Genomic DNA, 22,073 nt, shown 5'->3' with positions numbered 1-22,073 from the left:
GAGAAACAAACAAGTTCCCTTTCAACTGACGATAAGCATCTTATCTGCCCAGACTTGCTGCCATCCTCAATTCACGCTAATCTCTAACGACGACTATTTCAGCATGAATTCCAAAACCCATAAACCATTTATCCACTCTGCCCTTAAGCACCTATTGCACCGGGTTTATTACCTAGCCCCAAGTCGACCCTACCAGGTGGTGGGACTTCCCTGACACTGAATAGCAGCTACCATGTAATAAAAAAAATTACATCTCCTCTCCAAGTCGTAAAACCTGAGCCTAGCCGCAGCTGACCATTTGATGTTATTGCAGATGTCTGCATACAGTTAGCTGCCTTCCCACAGCCTTCCTACTCGATCAACAAGCTTCCCAGGTCACATAGAGTTTATCTTGCCACCCCAGGTTTTTCTGGCCTACACAACCCTAGCTATGAGGGGACCCGTGGTAAACAGATTTGTGTATTCGCTATGTACCCCCTTCTTCCCCCACTATCCAAACCCATTTCCCTGAAAACTCCTGTGTATATTTGTCTGTGCGCGTATGTTCAAGACTACTGCGTCCCCTCACAGTGGCTTTTCCATCTGCAAATCTCTTTTCTCGCGTATGCATATGTAGCTCCTTGCTTCCCTTCCTTAGGCGCTACGTGGCACTCCACACAACCACATCCTGTTCATATTGTATCTGCAGACTAGTGGTTATGTTGCCATGTGCGTGCAAATCTGAAATGTATCAACTTGTACACACATTAACACTAATAGTACCACTCGCCCCATTTGCATTAACTACACTAGATACATGCAACATTACGCCAACATCGATGTCACCCCAGTCATCAATATGGCATGCGCAACACAAACCCTTCTTTCCTATTAAGACCATTCTCGACCACCACAGCATTCCGCCTTCAGTTAATACATTAACTAATAAACCAATTTCTTGTTCTTTTAACCCATAATAAGACCCAATAAACATCTCTCACAACAGGCCCACTATGGTCATTCTCCTTCGCTGAATAAACCCAACTCGTCCCCCCACCATTTCTGCAATCTACGTTCTGTTCCACACAATCATCCCAATTTGGTGGAGGACATAAGACAGCATCTGGAATCCCAACCAACACTGGATCAATTTCCAACTCAGTCCAAGTGCTCATGCAACATGAAATGGAAGTGGTCCTAGCCTTGGACAGGGCCACCGTCCTCATGACAGCTGTTTTAGGTATTTGGGCAAAGCAGCACCATAAGAGCATCTGACAGGTACACAATATAAAGAGCAAAAAGTGAGAAATTGGCATGAGGATCTTTACAGCTATGCTCATCCAAGAAGGCACCCCAACCAAGGGTCACTTGTAATTCCTGCTTCCTTCTCCATGACCCCCCCTTGGGTTATGTAATGCAGCAATTCTCTGCATCAGAGTTCCATTTTCTGAATATTTAGGAGGCACGAAGGTGCAGCACGTGCTCTGAATTCTTTGGCACACACCACCCTCCATGTCTGTTAGGTCGAGGGTGTATCTATTTTGGAGGGCTATGATCCTCGAGGCCTGCAGCTCTTCTTTTATCACACTGAAAACAGACTCAGAAGATGATTTCAAACAATAAACGTTTATAAGGGGTAACCTGAGCCACTTCGCATTTGAGATAGCTTGAACACCAGGGGCCAAAAGAGAAGAAAAGAACATCTCAGTTCGGCTGAACAGTTGGTACTGCTCAGGAATGTTCATCAGAGCTTCTGTAGATGCTGATGATGTGTAATTTGATATTTTAGTCCGTCTCAAAGATTCCGCTTCTTCATACTCGGGCAAAGTCATTGAATTGTCCATGTCTGACACAAGGGACGCAAGGGGAACAGGGGACAAAATGGGCACAGATGTGGCTTTAGGTGTCAGGCTGGCAAGTATCAAATGGCTCAGGGGAACAATGAGAACAGGCATGTGTAGTGTAGTGAGACTGCACACACCTCGCCAGGCTGGAGGTAATTGTTGATACAAATACTGTCCACATGACCAAAACACATCGAAATGCTGATGTACCTCCAGCCAGGTGAGCAATGCAAAGCGTGCGGCTGCAGATCCCATTTGCGTCAACAGGCACCGTACCATTGAACTGGATCTTAACAGGTTTCTCTGGCTCCTTGAGCCATGTCAGATATTTCATGTACTTATTCCAGACATTCCCAAACTCTCGATTGACTTGTTCCATCCCTGTTTCTGAAAATCCTCTCATTCCTCCAGCTCTGCAACTTTTCACCCCTTGATTATTCACAACAATTGACCCTTACAAGTTCAACAGGACTCTTTGCGTACAATGTACATCCTTCTGTTCTTTTGATATATGCTTGAACACTCCTCGTCAATAGGTAGGACAGAAGTGACTGACTGCCCTTCAACTGCCCACTGACCCGGCACAGGGCTAGGTGCACCAGGCACTGTGCTGCTACTTACCCCATCTCATCAGGAATAAACAGTCTAGGGACAACAGAAGCATGGGGGATAAGAGAGCAAATGTAGCAAGATCCTGCAGATCTCTCTCTCCCCACCCTCCTCATATGCCGGTGCCAGACATTATCTTCTGCAAAGCCATGTGCATCCACTATTTGATCTAAATTTACATTCTCATAATCTCTCATGAGGTCAGAATCAATACTTATTTGCGGTCTGAATACCGCTTTATCAAATCCTACAGTACTAGACAGGTTAAAAATATTCCCATTTATATTGTCTGCCACGCCTGAACCAGAGATCAAGAAAAACATATAATCAAATATCCTAATATTTATTTTAAGTCCAAAATGTCTTCTCTGTATTTACAATAACAGTCTCTGGTTTCTATTCGCCCCCCGCCTTATCTAGTGGAACTAATTGCGTATCCTTAGGGCATACTTAACTTTGAGCGTGCTCCTGTGCCGGTGGAAGGGCGCCAGTATCCCTTCATACGTCGCTGATATGAACCCAGCTCTTGCTGACCTCCACCTTCCTAGCAGATGGAGTTGGAAAAATCACTTGGTGTGGCCCATGGAAATACCTCGTGTTGCAGTGTCGGACAAAGGAACGAATATAAACCAGGTCCCCGGGAGGAAACGGTGACTGGTGTGGATCTTGGAAATTCTTTGACGTTTACGGCTGTTGACTGTTATTGAAGAACACAAACTGTGAATAGACAAGTCTGACACTCTTAGTTAAAGCCCTGGGGTAATCCCTAAACTCCTCACCAAGAATCTCTGCTGACTTGTGCGCATCTGATGCTGTGCGTGCAGTTGAAAGTGGGGTGTGTAATCTGCGCCCTGTTACTGTTTTGTGAGGACTGAGATGGTGTTGCTTCCCTGGCTGATTTTTCAAATAAAATAAAGGCCAATGGTAAGCAGTAAAACCAGTTCTTATTTAAATCACTACTCACTTTTGACAAACAAACTTTAAGAATACCATTTAAATGCTCCATGATCCCGTTAGCCTGTGAGGGTGGGACACTGAACACAACCTGTGCTTGATCCCCAAGAGTGAAGTGATTTTGGGAAAAAAGGCATTAAAGAAGTGGGTCCTGTTGTCAGACGTCAGGACCTCACAAATTCCCCACTGTGGAAATACCTCCCTCACCAAAAATGTTGCTGCAGACTTAGCATCAGGGTGTACGCAGGGACCAACCTCAAGCCATCGTGAAAATGGACAAACCACCACAATGAGATATCCAAAATTATTACATTTCTGTATCATGTCTACAAAATCTATGAGGAGCTCCGGAAAAGGCCCTGAAGGCTGGTGCAGAACTCCTCTTACCGTCCTCATGGTGTTTCCAGGACTCAATTCTCTGTAAACTATACAGTTCCCTACAAATGTACTCACCTGTTCCTGGAGTTTTGGTATAAACCATTCCTCCTCCAGCTCTGCTGCCATTTGTTGCCGACAAGTGTGTGACTGGTAGTGTAGTTGCTCTAGAGCTGCAAGAAGCGGCTCTACAGGCATTACTACCTTTCCCTTATGCACCTGTCTTCACAGCAAACCCGTGGGCGATGGGCCACATCCCCTCTTTGCCCAGAGCTTTAAGTGCTCTTTACCTGTTTTTGGACAATTTGATGCAAAACTGCTGGGAGACGATTTCCATTTTCTGTCAATCTGTGAATGGCAAATATGCGGCTTCTTTCACCATTCTGTCCTTGCCATTGTTTCTAAGCACGTGCAGCAGTTTGGCGCTTCGCGGTGCTCTCCTTTAGCCAATGATATCTCTGACTGTAAAGGTCCTGGGAAGATGAAACTTGCTGTGGGCTCCTTAAAGGCTTGGCGGATGAAAGTAAGACCCCTGGTGACCTTCGATGACTTCTGGCAGCGACGGGTGCATAGGTCACTTTTGGTGTCAGATTTCAGATTTATGCGGTTTTCCGACTTTCGGTTCTTCAGTGCTGCAGCCGCAGCACGGACCTCTGGATGGTTTCTGACGACCGGGACTCAACCACTGGAGTGGACCTCAAATCCTCACCAAGCCTGGACCCTCAGGATGTCTTCGTTAGCTTCTGGTGGTGGGAAACCCACTGGCAGACCTTCCTCTGCCCACAGCGACTCTGGACTTTCTCCGGTGGAAAAAAGTTGTCAGTGATGATGATTTGAAATGTTCTTAGGCAGTTCGGAACTTTCGCAGCTCTGGGAGTCCAGCAGCACTATGCCAGGGTACCCCCTCTTCCATCGATCACAAAACGCGCCTTTAGACCCTGGGTGACAATGGACTTCTTCGACTCGAGATGTCTGGGCACTCCTGTTCAGGACTTGCGAAGGCCCCTTCTCTGGATGGCAGGCACACAGGACTGGCTTCCAGGGTACTTCAGATGAAGAGTAGCAGGTTGCACGATGGTCATTTGTAGCTCGGGGAGAGGGCCCCTTTGCAGGTCCTCTCTGGATCAGTCCTTGGAAGAACAAAGCAGCTTTCGGATTACATGAAGAAAATGCAGCAGCAGACTTTTCCTCCAGCTGGTCTTCAAGGTACAGCTTCTTATTGCCTCAGCTTCGACTTCAGCTTCTGAACAAATTAGTGAGTGAGAGGTCCCCTGTTATACACATTTGGCCCCCATTCACTCTGGCTGAGCCAGGATCAGTCAACCAATCACGCAGAAGGGCATTCATGCAGGCAGCCAATCAGGCTCACAGGCATTCAGGCCATTCACTCAACCCAGACACCCATAACAAAGAAGGTGGATTGGGCTACGCACCCAGCCTTTCAGGCATTATGTCACACACACCACTCCCAGACACCCATAATACAGAATGTGAGTTCACTTCAGACTCCATTCACACAGGTCCCACCCCTATGGTGTACCCACAACACACAGCCCCTGGGAAGGCTCCCGCACAGCCCCAGGGTAGGCTCCAGTCAGTCAGCCCCAGAGCAATATATGGTATTTGCACCCAACAGCCCCACCCAACAGCCAGTCAGGAAGAAGGGACAGAGCCAGGACTTTGGGAATCAAGGCAATAGAAACCAAGAGGCCACAGTAGCCCCCTTACCTTCTATCAGGAATCCATTGATTCCTATGCCAGGGTCTGGGTGTCCCAAACATGGAGGACACTCAGAGCCACTGCCATGTCAGTATGTAGATGCCACCAGCCCATAACCTGCTCTGTGGGCAACACACAAGTGCCCCAAAACACACATAGGTGGTACAATGGTGTACGCCCACCAATGGGTGCCATAAAGGTACCCCATGGGTGTTGTTCATCAAAAGGAAAACATGAAGAGCTGCACTGCCAAAGGTCCATACTGGACCTCAGTGGCAGTAAACATAGAGAAAACACATACACAGATGTGATAGGACAAGGACTAGGAGGCCCTGTCCCTCCATAAGGCATTTCCAGCATCACATTCGCCCCCCAGACTCAGGTTAGGGCAACTGATCTCCCATGAGATTGTTACCCTCATCCAGACGGTCAACGTACCTACTGGAAAGGCCATCTGCATTGTGATAACTCTTCCCTGGCCTATGCTCAATGGTGAAGTCTAGCCCTTGCAGGCTAATGGACCACCTACGTAGTTTGGGGTTTTCACCTTCCATCCGCATAGCCACTTTAAGGGTTTATGGTCAGTTTGGACCCTAAAGGCAGACCCTGTAAGCTAAAGTCTAAAACGCCTAAGTGCCCCAATTATACTAAAACACTCCTTTTCAACAGAGGTTCACATAAGTTCCCTACCCTTGGGTTGCCTACTGATGAAATTGATGGGGTGTTCTCTCCCTTTGTTGTCTAACTAAGACAAGACACCTCCAATTCCAGTGTTATAGGGATCCGTTTGCACAATAAAGAGTTTGCTGTAGTCGGGGGCACACACAACGGGTGCCCTGCACAGACTTTCCTTCAAGCCATCAATGGCCTTTGACAGTCTTCACTCCAATTAACCTTCTTAGGCTGTTTGGGTGATGTCAGAGGGGCAGTTATGGTGCCATAGTCTGCCATGAAGTTTCTGTAATACCCAGTGAGGCCCTATAAAGCTCTCACCTGGGTTTGAGTAGAGGGAGTCTCCCAGTCCTGTACAACTTTGCTGGGGAGAGGTTGGATTTGCCCCCCTCCTACCGCATGACCAAGTTAGGGAACCTTCCCATGTGCTATTTGGAAGTTGGTTATCTTGATAGTGAGGTTGGCCCTTTTCATGGCGTGCAACACATTATCCAAGTGTGTCAAATACTCTTCCCAGGTAGATCTGTGGACAGCAATGTTGTCTAGGTAGGTCACACAGAAGGCTGCCAGCCTACTGAGAGCATGATTGAAAGCCCTGCAGGTCCACTGCTACTCTGGTGTCGGATCTCGAGAGAGTTGCGCCCCCTCCACTGAGCCATCCTGAGGGTTGCTATGCAGCAAATCAGGAAGGGGGTTCACTCTCCTCCTCTTCTTGCTTTGAAGCCAGCAGGAGGCATGAGACTTCACTCCTGTGGAAAGGCTTGAGCTTATTGACATGGAAGACTTGAGGGGCTACCCCAGGAACACCCATGGCAACCAGATAGTTGACTTTGCCCATCTTGGGGATTATCCTGAATGGTCCAGTCCACTTATCTGCCAAAGCTCGAGGCTTGGTAGGCTCCATCACAGGGATCTCCTTACCAGGAGTCCAATCCACTTGTGAGGCCTTAAGGTCATGCCAGTACTTGTTCAATTCTTGGCTAGCCTTAAGGTTTGCTGTTGCCTGGCCCATCATCCGTGCCATCCTCCTTCTGAGGCCTAACACATAGTCCCTCACCTGCTTGGCAGGACCTGGAGGGTTGGCTTGCAAACCATCTCGTACTAAAGCAAGGGGCCACCTTACTGGATGTCCAAATAGGAGCTCAAAGGGGCTGAAACCAACACCCTCTTGAGGCACCTCTCTGTAAGCAAACAACAGGCATGGTACGAGGAGATCGCATTTCCTCCTTAGGGGCTCTGCCAAAGCATCAAACATGCCTTTGAGAGTGCTGTTACATCTCTCAACCAGACCATTGGTCTGATGATTGTAGGAGGTGGAAAACGTAAAGGTTACACCATATTCTTTCCACATAGCTTGCATGTAACTAGACATGAAGTTTGTATTTTTTTGTATTTGTATTTTATTTATATAGCGCACCAAGCCCTAAGGCATCTGGGCGCATTTCTTACAGTAGCATCGAATAGGTAATTTACAATTGCGGTATTAACAAGTGACAAAGAATAAGTATTTACATGGTGAGAATAACAGACAATTAATAAGGTATACAATGAATTTCACAAGGAATTGCAAGTTGAGTTGCAAGTTGGTTCCTCTGTCAGAGATTAACTTTTTAGGAAAACCAACTTTGGTGAAAATGCCCAGGAGAGCCCTTGCAACCACCTTGGCTACTATGGTCAAAGGGGTATAGCCTCAGGGTACCTGGTGGCATGATCTACCAGTACCCGGATGAACCTGTGCCCACCTGATGTTGGATGGTCTAGGGGACCAACAATGTCAATGTCCACCCTCTAAAATGGTGTGCCAACCACTGGCAAAGGCTGCAGTGGGGCAATGACACTGTCTCCAGTCTTGCCAGACAACTGACAAGTGGTACAGGTCTTGCAGTGGGCTTCTACTTCTACTCCCATCCTGGGCCAATCAAGGTTTGCTGAGAACCCTTGCTTGGTCTTCTTGGTCCGAGGATGACCAGCTAAGAGTACCTCATGTGCTGACTGCAAAAGGAAGGGCATGTATACCTTGGGTACACTTGACTGCACCAGGTTCAGGATGAGTGGGCTCACTGTAAAGGAGCTCACTCTCCCAACAAATCTTAAAAGACCTAGGCACTTCACCTTGTTCCTGGGCCTGGGCCTGTTTTCTTAGACCCTCAAGAGAGTGGCACTTTATTTGACCATTAAGGAAATCTGCCATAGAGGGCCCCCCCCCTTCAGCCAACAAGCACTGGAGATCTGGGTGATCCTCTGGGGTGAGTATGTCTCCCTCAGGAGGTTCCTCTGGCTCGTCTCCCTCAGGAGTTGAGTCAAGGGTCACCACTGGGCCTAGTCCCTCAGGAGCTTGGACAACAGTGGGTTCTGCTGAAACAGCTGGAAGAGAAAGAGCCCCCTTCACAAAGGGGGTCTTCTTACACTTCCTCTTAGCCTTGGGTTTCCCCTTTGGCTTGGGTAACTGTCAGTCAGACCCTATTTTACCTGTGACCTAGTGACTGCAGCAACAGTCCAGGGTAACACATCAGAAATTAACCCCATCTCTACTAAGTAATTCCCCATCAAAATGTTGCCAGGTACATTTTCCTGAACCGGGACTGGAAGCCTTGCCGTCTTATCATCAATCCGAATGGTAACTAGGGCTACAGCAGAACGTTTGCGAGGCTTGCCAGCTAACCTGGTGGTTCTCAGAGGAGCACCTACATAGTCCTCTGGCCTGAGCAGGGTCCTATCCACCACTGTCATGCTAGCCCCAGTGTCTCTCAAACCAGTGGAAGGCTAGCCATTTATGAGAACACCTCTCACAAATCTACATGTATTGTGTGGGATAGTAGCCAGTACTTCTGAGTATGTCAGAATCCGCCTTAATGTTGCCCAATGTAGTGTAGAAGACAAATTCTTCCTAACAATACAACCCTGTGTATGTAAATAATCACCAATACCAAGGGATCTGTTCCTTGGAAGAATGGGCCCAACACGAACACCAGACCTCCTAGGACAAGAAAGGACAGCCATTCCCTTAGCTAAGCAATAGTTCAGCGAGTGAGCGGAAGAACCAACCTTTTAAACAGTGATGATTGATGTCTAGGATACTTCACAACAGGTGATTGTATACTGGGTTCTTCTGAAAGGATACAATGTGGACGCCTGATGTATCTGAAATCCGCATATACAACTTGTAACTCGTGAAAAGCAATAGTGTCAGCTAATGTACTCAATGGGTGGTTTTAAATGGTATGTCTTTAGGTACTATGCTTACCGTGCAGGTAACCAGCGAGGTCCTCTGTAACGTTGATGCAGCTGTGAATAGAGTAAGCCCAGGAAGCGGCAGCAGCTGTACCCAACAGCATGTTTACGCTTACAGGACTTGGTAGTCAATAGCACAGACCCGACAAAACGAGGACACTCCCTGACCTCCCGCTAACGTACCAAAGCAGTCTCAAGTCCGTACGCAGCCGGGTAAGAGGTTGATGAAAAGCTTCCAGGCTTACTATATGATGGAATCCGGGGGACAAAACAGTTCGGCAACAGTGCAAGCAAAGAAATATCCAAGGAACGAAGCAAAGCAATCCAAAGGAAGAGTTCAGAGTCAGCAACTAGGCGGGCAGCATGAATCCAAAGGACAAGATGAAAACAATCCGAGTAATGGCGGTCCGTGTCAAGAAGTTCACCAGAAGACGCTAATCCGAAGGCGACGTAGCAGACAAGGGCAAAGCGAAAGGAATCCAGCAAGCAGGCAAAATCCGATATCAAGGCAAACCAGAAGTACGTAACGAAAGTCTAAACTTGCTTCGGCAAAATCAGAAGCACTGACTACTTGACAAGGAGGTGCTTAAAAAGGAAAAACAATACCACATGATCTGCAGCATGCGTGTGACATGGTGGGGAACTAGCGTGAACGCCACAGTTTCCATGGCAACTTCCATTGCCTAGCATACAGCGTGTGAGTATGTCTAACAGGAACAGATGTCCATATTGTGTAATGAGGGACGCTTAAAGGGGAATAGATCCTATTTCTGCGGTGAAGTGAAAATAAGCATGGAGAAGTATGAGTGTTCAGGGGACGTGAGTCTTTATTAAGTAAACACTGTGTCTTAGGAGCAGGGAATGCTGTTCTGGGTCCTGACTCACCTGGAATCCTGACAGAGTACTGGTTGCAGGCCCCAAGGGACACTAAAGAAATCTCTACAGGGGCACCAAAAGGTGATCCCTGGAGAAGAGTTTAGGACAGTGGCCTCCGCCTCAGGCATAGAGTAAGGGTAATTCAGGCTAACAGCCTGGACACCAAGTGCCTGACCTTTACACTTGGGGTAACCCTTTCTGTGGTCCAAGGCCCCATAGTCCAAACAGGTGCCCGACATGCAGGGAACTGAATTGGATCCACTAGGAGCCTGCTTTGCAGCAGGAGCACCACTACTCTTACTCCAGCCCCCATGAGACTTATCCCCACTAGAGATTTGGACCTTAGAGGAAGAATGTTTAGGTTTATTTGAATATGGCTGCTTCTATGACTCCTCAGCCTTCTGAGGGGTCCCTTTTTATTTGTCCTTGTTCTTCCCACTGGCAATTTTAGGAGAGACCCTGTGGGAGACTCACTTACCAGCCAACTTGGCCAACTTAAAGGGGTCCAAGATATTCTGGTCAGCCATGTACTGACGCAGCTCTGGTGAACAAGCATCAGAAACATGTTAAAACAAACTGGAGGTGAGACGATTCAACAAAATACTTTGTAAACCTCAACCCATCCATCACATTCCTATGTGCAGCACTCACCCAATCAACCCAATATCTATTCTCTCTCTTCTTATTTGTATTTATTTGTTTATATAGCGCTTTACGCCAAAGCGCTGCACAAGTGAACAACTTGGTACATAAAACATAAAACAATATAACGGTAGAAGCAAATTACAGTATGAATCAATCAACAAACCAGTAAGAAGAGCAATTAAACTGAAGGGAACTGTCACGCACGGCGGCCGCGGCCGCTGGCGGTTGTGGAGACGCTGGCGCTGGAGCGGCCATTGAAATGGCCGTAACGCCGCTGCACGTTCTCCAGCCGCGGTCCAGCTTTCCGCCGTCGGACCAGCGGCGCACTTTATTATGAGCGCCAACCCGGAAGCCCGCGCGTTGCAACCTACTCGCGTTAGGCTTCCGGGTTGGTACGCTCCAGTCCTTTCCTCTGTGTTCTGCCCCTCTCCCGTTACCTTCTACTGTGGATTTGTGTCGTCCAGCCTTGCCATCTCGGCTACTCTCGTTTCTCCCTGGCTTCCCTCTTCCTCTGCAGTCCTTCCGTCTTCGCCACTATTTTTGGCTCCAACATTTCTTCCCTTTCTTTCCCTGTCTGATTGTTACTCACCACTCCCATCCTGCCCTCATTGGGTAGGCGTTTCATTCTGTTGGGTCCTCTCATTCCAATCATTTCGGCCTGGCATCCTGTCATCATACTCAACCAAGAGGGGTTTTTTGTGCCTTTTGGCTTTTTCCCCTTCATTGGTCTGCCCCGTTTCGGGGGCCCCCCTAGGCCCCGAGTCAGAGGGGCAGGGTGGCTTCCTCTCGAGGCAGACCCCATCCGCATTCCAGAGAAGAGGCTTTGAGAAGAAGGAGATTTGGACTCCAAACAGAAGAAGAGACGGCAGGTGAGCAGGAGGGCATAAGGGTTATTTTGGATAGTGGTGAAGAGTCGATTGACCCAGGGAGTGATTGTGACAGGAATAGGGAGAAACGAGCAGTGGGAATGTGAAGGAGAGGTGGGGAGGAGAAGTAGGGGAAAGGGTGAGAGTGGGGTGGTTAGGGAGTGGAGGGAGGGAATCAAGGGAAGCAGAAAGAAAGGAGGGGGAGCAAGAAAGGGAGGGAGTTTCAAGGCGGGGGTGGAGAAGGAGAGATTTAAGCGAGGTACGAAATGAGGAGAAAGTAGGAATAGAACGAATTGAGAGAGGTAGGGAGTTCCAGTGCAGGGGAGCTAGGAGCTGGAAGGAGCGGAAACGGGAGGGGACACAAGGGGACGGAGGTACAGTGAGAAGGAAGTGATCAGCTGAGCGGGAGGGAGTGTAGAAAGAGAGGAGGGAGGAGAGGTAGGGGGGAGCAAGACCATGGAGAGATTTGAAGACAAGGCAGAGAAAGTGAAATTTAAGTTGAGTGAAATGGAAGCCAACCAAGGGAGCAGAGGGAAGCCAAGATAGAGTCACGGGAGGTAAGGAGACAGAGGGTATGGATAGCAGAGTGGTAGATAGACTTGAGGGGGGCGAGATGAGTAGGTAGGCCAAAGAGTAAAGAGGAGCAGTAGAAGAGGCGAGAGAAGATAAGAGAGGAGTTTAGAAGTTTAGTAGCATGAAAGGTGAGAGAGGGGCGGATTTTGCAAATATTGAAGAGGTGGTAGCGACAGGCACGAGAAGTGACAGAGATATGGTGGGAGAAAGAGAGAGAGGAGTCAAAGTGAATGCCTAAGTTACGAGCGTGGAGAGAGATAGGGAGATTAGTGGGAGGGAAGTGAATGAAAGGAGGAGGAGAGGGAGGGGGAAGAGAGTTGGAGGGGAAAAAGACGACTTCAGTCTTGTCAGTGTTAAGGGAGAGAAAGCGGGAAGACATCCAGTTCTTTATGGCAGTAAGGCAGGAAGAGAGTTTCAGGTGGAGGTCGGATGAGAAGGAAGAGAAAGAAAGGAAGAGTTGAGTGTCGTCGGCATAGAAATGGTGGGAAATTCCAAACGAGGAGATAACAGGGGCAAGGAGGGAGGTGTAGAGTGAGAAAAGGAAAGGTCCAAGCACTGATCCCTGAGGTACACCGTACTCAAGAGGTTGGGATAGAGAGGACCGGCCACCCAGGAAACAGTGAAAGAGCGGGAGGAGAGGTACGAGGATAGCCAGTTAAGAACAGAGCCTGTGAATCCAAAGGAAGAAAGGGTGTTAAGAAGAAGGGGATCGACAGTGTCGAAAGCAGCAGAGAGGTCAAGAAGAACTGAGGATTGCTTAGAGTGTCGAGCAGTGAGGAGGGAGTTAAGGATGTAGGTAAGCACAGTTTCAGGAGAGTGCTTAGGACGGAAGCCAGATTTTTGGGGGGGGGGGGAGTAGGACAAAGAGATTAGTGACAAAGGTTGAGAGCTGGAAGTAGGCGAGGCGCTCACGCAGCTTAGAGAGGAATGGAAGAAGAGAAATAGGGTGGAAGTTAGAGGTGAGAAGGGGATCGGCCGAAGGTTTCTTCAAAATAGGGGTGATAGTGGCGTGTTTGAAAGCAGAGGGGAAGGTGGCCGATGAAAGGCAGGTGTTGAAGAAGGAAGTAAGGTAGGGAATGAGAAGAGGGTAGATCTTGGGGATAAGAAGGGATGGGAGAGGGTCAGTAGGAACGGATGTAGGGTGGGCTTTGGAAAGGAGGGTGGAGACGTCAGAGGGGGAGACAGGTGAGAAGACAGACATATAGGTAGATGGGGGGAGGAGAAGAGGGGGGAAACGAGGAACAGCTGATTTTTTTGCCGAAGGGCAAGAATCTTAGAGGAGAAGAAGTTAGCAACGTCAGAAGGAGAAAGGGTAGAGGAGGTAGAGGGATCAGGGGTAGGAGGGGAGAGAAGTCATGAGAGAGTTTGGAAGATGCGGCGAGGGTCGGGGGCTTGGGAGTGAAGAAGGTTAGAGTAGTAGGACCATTTAGCCGAGGCAAGACAAGAGTCATAAAGAGAGTGGTAAGAGAAATAAGAGGTTTGGTTGGAAAGTGAAGGAGATTTGAGCCAGAGTCTCTCAAGACGTCTGAGGAGACGCCGCATAGAGAGAAGTTGAGGAGTGAGCCATGGTTGAGAGGGTTTCCGGGTTGGACGGAAGAAAGAAAGGGTAGAGTTGATCAAGGGAAGAAGAAATTAGAGGAGAGAGTGGATAGAGCATCATTGGCTGATAATAAAGAGAAATCTTGGAGAGAGGGAAGAGAAGAGGAGCAGGTGTCAAAGAAGAGGGAGGGATCAAAGTTGCGAAGGTCACGCCGCGAGAAGATGAAAGGTGAGGGCCTAGTGGTGAGTTGGTGTGGAAGGGGAGTAAGGGAGAAGGAGAGTAAGGCATGATCGGAGTGGTAGATAGGAAGAGTAGAGACAGGGGAAGAAGGGTAGGAAGAATTGAAGATGACGTCTAGAGTGGAGCCAGAGGAGTGAGTAGGAGAAGAAGGAAGAGGGGAAAGGAGGTAAGAGTCAAGGATGGAGAAGAGGGATGAGGAATGAGGGGAAGAAGATAAGTGAAGGTTAAAGTCACCGAGTAAAGTTAGAGGAGAGGGGGGGGGGAGATAAGCGAAAGGAGGTGGTCAAGGTCTTCCTAGAAGGCAGAAAGAGGGCCAGGAGGTAGATAGATGATTAGAAAGGAGATGGGGTGAGGAGAGGAGAAAGATTTGTAGAGAAATTCAAAGGAAGGGAAAGAAGGAAGAGGTGGTGAGGAGGTAGAGGAAAGGTATTTAGGGTGGTAGAGGAGGCCAATACCTCTACCACGGCCAGTAGCGCGAGAGATGTGAGAGAAGGAGGATGAGGAGGTGGTTAGAGAAGCGGGTACAGAGGTGTTGTTGGGGGGGGGATCCAGGTTTCAGTTAGACATAGGAAATGAAGGTTGAGACGAAAGAACATGCCTAGAACTGCTGCGGTCTTGTTGCAGATGGATCTGGCGTTCCAGAGAGCAATGTTCATGAGGCTGGAGTGATGAGCAGTAGGGGAGTAAAGAAGATTAGAACAGTGAGAGAGGGTAGGTGTAGGATAGGAAGAGTGGTGGAGGGGATTGAAGAGGGGACAGGGCATGAGAAGGGAAAAGGAGAGTAGGAGGGAAAGGGAGATGAGGGGTGAGTGAAAAGGGGGGGGAATAGAGGACAGAGAGGAAGAGATTTGGCAGAACGCATAACAGAGGGAGCAAGTGAGACGAGGGGCTATGATGATCCGTTGCTGATGAGTCTTATAATGGTGAGACAGGGACCAATGTAGCAGATCTAGTTGAGTCCGTGCTGGCGTAGAAGAATGAGAAGGCACAGTTTGGTGTTCAGGTTGCTACTCGGGATGCTTCTCGGTTTGGAGGGTAGAAAGTAGAGAGTCAGTACGCGCAAGATCAGGAGTAGGCAGCGAGAAGTGGTAGGGAGCAAGTTGGGAGGAGGTTGGAAGAGGCTCAGCTGTAAAGACTGTATGGAAGGTGGCTGAGAGTCAGGGCGGATTAGAGCAGGAGCAGGTAATGAGGAGTGATTGGGCCCGAGCTAGGAAGGAAGTGAGAAAGGCTAGACTGCAGGACTGTGTGGTAGGTAGAAGGCAAGGAGCGAATAGTATTGGTTGGTCCCAGGCTGGAAAGGAGGTGGAAAGAGGCTCAGCTGTGGAGAGTGAGAGGTGTGTGTCAGGCAAGGAGAGGGAAGGGGGAGAGCTGGGGGAATTAGTCTGTGCAAGTTGGACCCAAGGTGGGAGGGGGTTCGGCAGAAGAGACTGTGTGGAAGGGTAGGGAAGCTACTCTATGGTATGATAGGGTAGTATAGGATGAGGAAGGGGGATCAGTAGCAGAGGGCTATGTGGCAGGTGGTAGGCAAGTGTGGTCCTTGCTGGGCAACATTGAGGAGGAAGAGAGGGGAGGTCCAGTAGTGGGGACTGTGCGGCAGGTGGGTGGGGAGTGTTTGGTAGGAGGAGGACCAGCACTTGTCACAACCCAGAATAAGGATGGTGGAAAGGGACAATGGGCGTTTTAGACCAAGGAGGGCAGGAAGGTTCACAGTAAGCTCAGTTCTTGGAGGATGGAAGGATGCTTCACCGTAGACTCCGATACAGTCGGTGGAGAAGGGCAGGAAGTTTTGCCGCAGACCCGCGCCCACACCAACAACCAAATAGTATGCCGCCGACGTGATTGTGGGCCACAGTGAGTCCGAGGAGTCGGGCAGGAACAGGGGACCAGAAGTAGCAGGTCCTGCTGATAAAGTTAGAGGACCAGGTAGGCAGTCGAAGAGACAAGAATGGAACAGTTGTAGAATGTGGTGGTACCTGGCGCTGCTAGAAGGGAGCCCCTAGCAATCGTGCCAGCTCAGGGTGCAGGAAGCAGCGCTATCCGCCACAGCAAGATGGGAGCTGTATACTGTATATGGGCTAGAAGATATGGAAATCAGGAAAGTCCATACAGACCCATGCTGGGCGCAGTGGCACCCGCCGTTGCAGAAGGAGGCACCAGTCTGGACGAATGGAGGACGAATGAGGGCACCCGGCAGCAAAGGCAGATGGAAACCTCGGGTTGAGATGGAGGCTCAGGCAGAAGGCAGATGGAAGTGCCAGGTAGCACAGCAGTGCGGAAGCGATCTGTGACCAGCGGCCCTCTGCAGCAGATGGAGGTGCTGGGCAGACTGCGCAGTGGTGAAGATGCAGTTCGTTGACAGTGGCCCGGTGCAGCAGATGGAGGTGTCGGGCTGCGCAGCAGTGATATACACCGTTGATCAGTGGCCCACTGCAGGAGATGGAAGTGTCAGGCTGCACAGCGGTGTGGATGCAGTCTGCCAGACTCGGTGATCCCGAAGGCAATGCAGGCCCGCGATCAGAAGGAGGCCGTGGTGGTGGATAGAGCTGGAGCTGTCGGCAGGAGGTGTGCGGCGGTGCAGACGCTGTCCGCCAACCAGTGGCCCACTGCAGCAGATGGAAATGCCGGGGTGCAGAGTGCCGGGGTGCAGGGTGCGACAGGGGGGTAGAGCTGGAGCTGCCGACAGGAGGTGCGCGGCGGTGCGGATAATCTTATAATCCCTGAACCTCTTTAGGTACAAGTGTCTAAGGCACTAAGGCAAGTGTCTTGCCAAACCTGGCACCAAAGCAGCTTTCATGCACTCATACTGGCTTCTTTCTTCCACACTCAGTTTCAGAATACAGTCATAACCAGTCTGAGGTACTCTACTTAACACACACTTATCCCAATCTCTATGGTCAACATCATGGATACCACAAGCCAGCTCAAATGCTTCTATCCATTGGAGGATATAAGAACCACATACACACCAACCAAATCTTTCATAAACTTGGTTGCAGGGGACCAGACACTCTCAACTGGTTTGGCTGAAGTTTCCACCTTCGCTTTCTCTAGCTGGAGTCTTTGATATAAAGTGTCTCTGTCTTTGAGTGCTACTCCTTCTTCAACTCGGCTTCAGTCTCTAACTTTTTGTATTCAAAGGCTAACTTCATCCTTAATATCTCAAGTTCTAGGGCACTTCCCTGAGAAACAATGCTGGGTTTTGGAATAGAAGTGAAAGGAGAGGTGGCAATCCCATTGGCAACATCTGCGACTTCACCAGGGTTAAGGACCCCATCGTACCCCCTCCCTTTCCCCCCATCCCCTATTTTCATCACAAGTATCACAATATGCCTGGAAATCCACAAGGCCAGTTCCAAGCTCAGCCCTAGACATGGCTTCAAAATCTATTTCTCTCACTCCACAAGCACTCTGGAGAGCCTTTAAGCTCATCCTGGTCAATTTACCATTTGCAATAGTTTCATTTGTTTGTAATGTAGTTATCAGCATACACTGCTAAAACCCTGAAGTAGTAAAGACGTGTGGATATTTTGTAGTCGCTAGGTTAAACACTGTGGGACTCCTCACGGGTCTGGCGGTATCCCGGCTGTAATATCGCCAGGATACTGCCAGCGCTAGTAGCACTTCCGCTACCCGCACCAGTGCTATTAGCGCCGGATCACAGGTAGCGGGCAAACGATAAGTGCCCATTGGGTCCATTTGGACGCAGTGGGGCTGGGGACGCTATTAGCGTTGGTGGACATTGCAGCGGCACTAATAGCGCTGAAAATGCCCAATACGCCGGAGTCCAATTTTTATCAAACCGAAGTGCAAAAACCACTGGACAGAATTAGACCAAATAAGAAACAACTTGGGCACAAAGTATTGCCTTCATCTTCAGGACAGGTTTTGGGGTTTTCCGTCCAATAGGTTTTAAAATATTTGATGGGGAAGGTGGCACCCATTTCTCCCAAAAATACAGCTATATCTCCCATGGTGCTTTGCTGCATAGAGGCATTTCAGAAATGAAAAGTCGCCTTTTTTTTTTTTTGGCTCTGTGCAAGTGATTACTGCCGGAATACGAAAAGGAAAAGTGCAAAAAAAGCTATTTGGGGGAGGAAAAAGGATGAAACCGTATCAGGCTGGCGGTGGGGTGGGGGAACAAGGACATCATGTGAAGTTAGGGTATTGGGGGTGGTCTGGGGAGCCAGTTACAGTTCAGACATGTTTGCATTATCAGGATAATACCAGGGGAATCCAGTGAGATTACAGCGACTACAGCGGAAGACGCGATCGGGAATGATCACACAAAATGAAAAAAAGTGATAGGCGGTAACTGGAGAGGGGTAGAGAGGGAAAAATCAACTGAAGGTGTGGGGGGACCATGTAAAAAAGAGGGAGGGGGCCTTGGGGATTGCCTGTGAGGACAGGGAAGAGTTTTCACAAAAGAAACAGCATTTTTTCGCATTATCGCATTACTACCGGGGGAATACCACGGGCATGGACAGAGCTGGTAGCACTGAGATTACAATGTATCACCACATGGGAGAAATTATGAAAACTAGATTACGCAAAATACACACAAAAACTGCATGCTGAGGGCGACAAGCCGGGCACGCTACTTGCCTGGCTAATCAAGCGAGAAATACAAAGAGACCCAATCAACGTAATAGAAACCAGGACGGGAAGATCATCAGAACCTAGAAGGGTATCAACCAGGTCTTCTCCCATTTCTATGAATAAATGTACTCTCCTACCCCGAGCACAGAAGATAGGAATGTACCAGAGGCCTTGACCCAAATTGAGTTACCAAAACTGACTGAGGCAGCAGCCCTAGATGCCCCACTAACAATAGAGGAACTGGAAGCAGTAATCACAGATCTCCCAACGGCCAAGACCCCGGCCCCAGGTGGACTTCCGGGGAGTTTTACAAGAAATACAAAGCAACAATAGCGTCCAGACTCCTGGAGGTCGGAGGTCTACAAGGAAGCACACGAACCCTACTACCTGACACCATGCGAGAATAATTAATCATACCTGTCCTCAAACCAGGGAAACAACCACTAGACTGCGGATCATATAGACCCCTTTCCATGATTAATCAAGATAGCAAAATCCTAACGGCAATCCTGGCCAACAGATTGGATATTTCCCAGGCCGTAACACAACGTGGAATCTAAGGAAACTCCACCATGTTATAGACCAGACCAACCATAGGTTGGTAGACAGCGCAGTGGCTTCTCTAGATGCGGTGAAAGCTTTCAACTCAGTACGCTGGGACTGGCTGCTACACGTGCTGGCGCACTTTGGGATGGGTACAAATTTCCTGAGATGGATCAAGCTGATCTACAGGAAACCCAAAGCCATGGTTAAAACAGGTAGACAAGTCACGGCAGAATGGGGAATACATAGATGCACGAAGCAGGGCAGTCCACTATCGCCAATGCTCTACATACTAGCCGTAGAGCCACTGGCGGCCCTGCTCAAGATGGAATACGTCAATGCAGGGATAAACATAGATAACACCACCCACTTAATCTCGCTTTATGCAGACGACATGCTCCTAAATGTCGATCGACCGGAAGACAACCTGCCACACCTGCCACACCTACTAGATGTCATAGCAGAATTCACCACACTATCGGGCATGTATATCAACAAGGTAATCCTCCCTGTTTCCCTTAGCAGCACTTAAAAGTAGAACGGAGCAGTTACCTGACTTGGGCTTAAAATGGACGCCGGTCACCTTCCGCTATCTGGGGATCAACCTACACCACGACCCAGTGGCATCGCACCACAACAACACACTAGTTGCGCTTAAAAATGTCACAAACTCCATGACCTTCTGGAAGACGCTGCCTCTGGGGATGCCGGGCAGGGCGGCTCTGTTGAAAATTATTGTGCGCCCCTGCCTATTATACCATTTTACCAACATACCCTATAACATACCCAAAGTATTCTTTAGACAACTGAACACGGCTATAAGAGAATTTCTGTGGGGAGGGTGCAGGAAAAAAGTCACCCTAGACACACTACAGAAGGACTACGACCAGGGTGGGATCAAAATACCACACTTCAAGCTGTACTATCTGGCGGGGCAGCTACAGTTTGTAGCAAACTGGTTAGGAGATGAGCCTTCCATAGGCACACTACTTCTACAACCCACACTGAGTCATTGCTATCTAAGAGAGATTATATGGATGGGAAGGACTTTGCACCAGAAACCCCCCCTTACTCATCACACTGGGCCTAACACTATGGGGAAGAGAATGGAAGATTCTAAAAACCCCAGACCCTTCTTCCACACATATCCCAATAGCGGGACTCACTGTCAGCCAACGGGAAACGCTTGGCGCATATCGAAGACACTGGGAAGCCAAAGGAATAGCCCAAGTAGGCGACCTATGGAAATGTCAGTGGATTGAGTTCCACAGCCTAATGGAGAGGCACGATATACATGAGGGCCAATTCCTCCTATACAAAAGTACGGTGAAGACAATAAATAAAAGATGGCTGGGACTTAAGAACAAGTGAAGTGCTCGACGCATGGTTCGAAGTGGTGGAAGGAGGGCATACTGTGTCCAGACTATACGAACTTCTGCTGCATAATCATAACACTGCGATATTGCCCGCATGCAGCAAATGGAAATCGAACTGGGGAGAACATTAACAGACACAGAACGGGCGAGAGCCCTACTGTATATTAAAAAAAGTCTCCAGGAAGCCAGGTTCCAACAAACGCAATTATATGTAACACAGAGAGCATACCTTACCCCGAGCAGACTATCTAGGATGGGGGGCAGGGCAAGACAGACATGTACGAGGTGCGCCACAGAGGATGCAAACATGCTGCACATGTTCTGGTCTTGTCCAGTGATTGTGACATTCTGGGAGGAGATCAAAAGAAGAGCTGCAGCACACAGCATCCAACTGCAACCTTGGCTGCCGGAATACTACTTGCTGGGACTATTCCCAAGAGGCAACAGACAGCGAGCACTTCTGGCTAAAATGAAGGACTTAATGTGCATCCTGGCCAAATGCTGAATAGCGAGAGCCTGGAAATCCAAAACTGGCCCAGAGATCAAAGCGTGGTGGGCAGGCCTGAAACAATGGTCACTAGCCGAGTCAGCTGCATGGCACAGAGCACTACAAAGAGGCATGCACAAGAGTAGCGAAAGGATTGATGCCTGGAGCACACTGGTACAGTCGATGTTTGTCCCCCGGGCAGAGCTTGATCTAGAAGGCCCTAGTGATTAAGGAAAAAACGCTCACATTTACTTAGACAAAAGAGCAGATTTATAACACCCACCTGGGCACACTGATAGCCGGGGACCGCCGAATTAGAGCTTACCCATCCTCCCCCCATAGGAACACACCCCTGTGACCCACATAAGAAAAAGCAAATATGGCAAAAGTGCAAGGACTCAAAAGTGCTCTAAGACGTCAAAATATGCTGTATGACACACCCGCCCATTGCATACAAGGTTGTATGGTTGTTATGTAGGTTAACAGGTTGAAAACAAAAAACCAATAAAGAGAATTAAAAAAAAAATAAGTTGAAGCATAATGCTCACCTCCGGTCTTGACATAGAATTTCAATGTCTGAGCCACTACACTGGAGCGGGCAAGCTCGATTCCAGATAGGCGCGCACACGTGGAGTCCACGCTGAGTCCCGCTTTGCCTTTGGGAGGACCCCTGTTCCGTTGGATTGTCTTCACAACGCTTTTTATTGGATTGAAAACTACGTGCCCCACAAGGTGCAGACTCTTTGTTGATCCTCTTGGGACTATACTGGACTATACTATACCTCCAGTAATCATTTACTTATATTTACTTTTGCTTTATTTATAGGCACTTTCACTTTACAGCAAGCCTAAGGGGGCGTGCTATAAAAGCCAGAGCCCGCGCGCACAGTGCGCGCGCACACGTGGAGTCCACGCTGAGTCCCGCTTTGCTGCTTCGCCGCGGCGTCA

At 48.9% G+C, this 22,073-nt stretch overlaps 1 protein-coding gene across 4 annotated transcripts in view; it reads left to right on the top strand.

The window, feature by feature from the left end:
- The window catches only part of LOC138521801 (E3 ubiquitin-protein ligase TRIM39-like), a 185,912-nt gene that overhangs the window by 156,044 nt on the left and 7,795 nt on the right, over positions 1-22,073 (top strand). The gene's annotated exons all lie outside the window — the stretch shown is intronic.

Source organism: Ambystoma mexicanum, chromosome 13, assembly GCF_040938575.1.
Source record: "Ambystoma mexicanum isolate Mex_15411 chromosome 13, UKY_AmexF1_1, whole genome shotgun sequence".
NCBI lineage: Eukaryota > Metazoa > Chordata > Amphibia > Caudata > Ambystomatidae > Ambystoma > Ambystoma mexicanum.
This window is presented reverse-complemented; position numbering and strand designations above follow the sequence as displayed.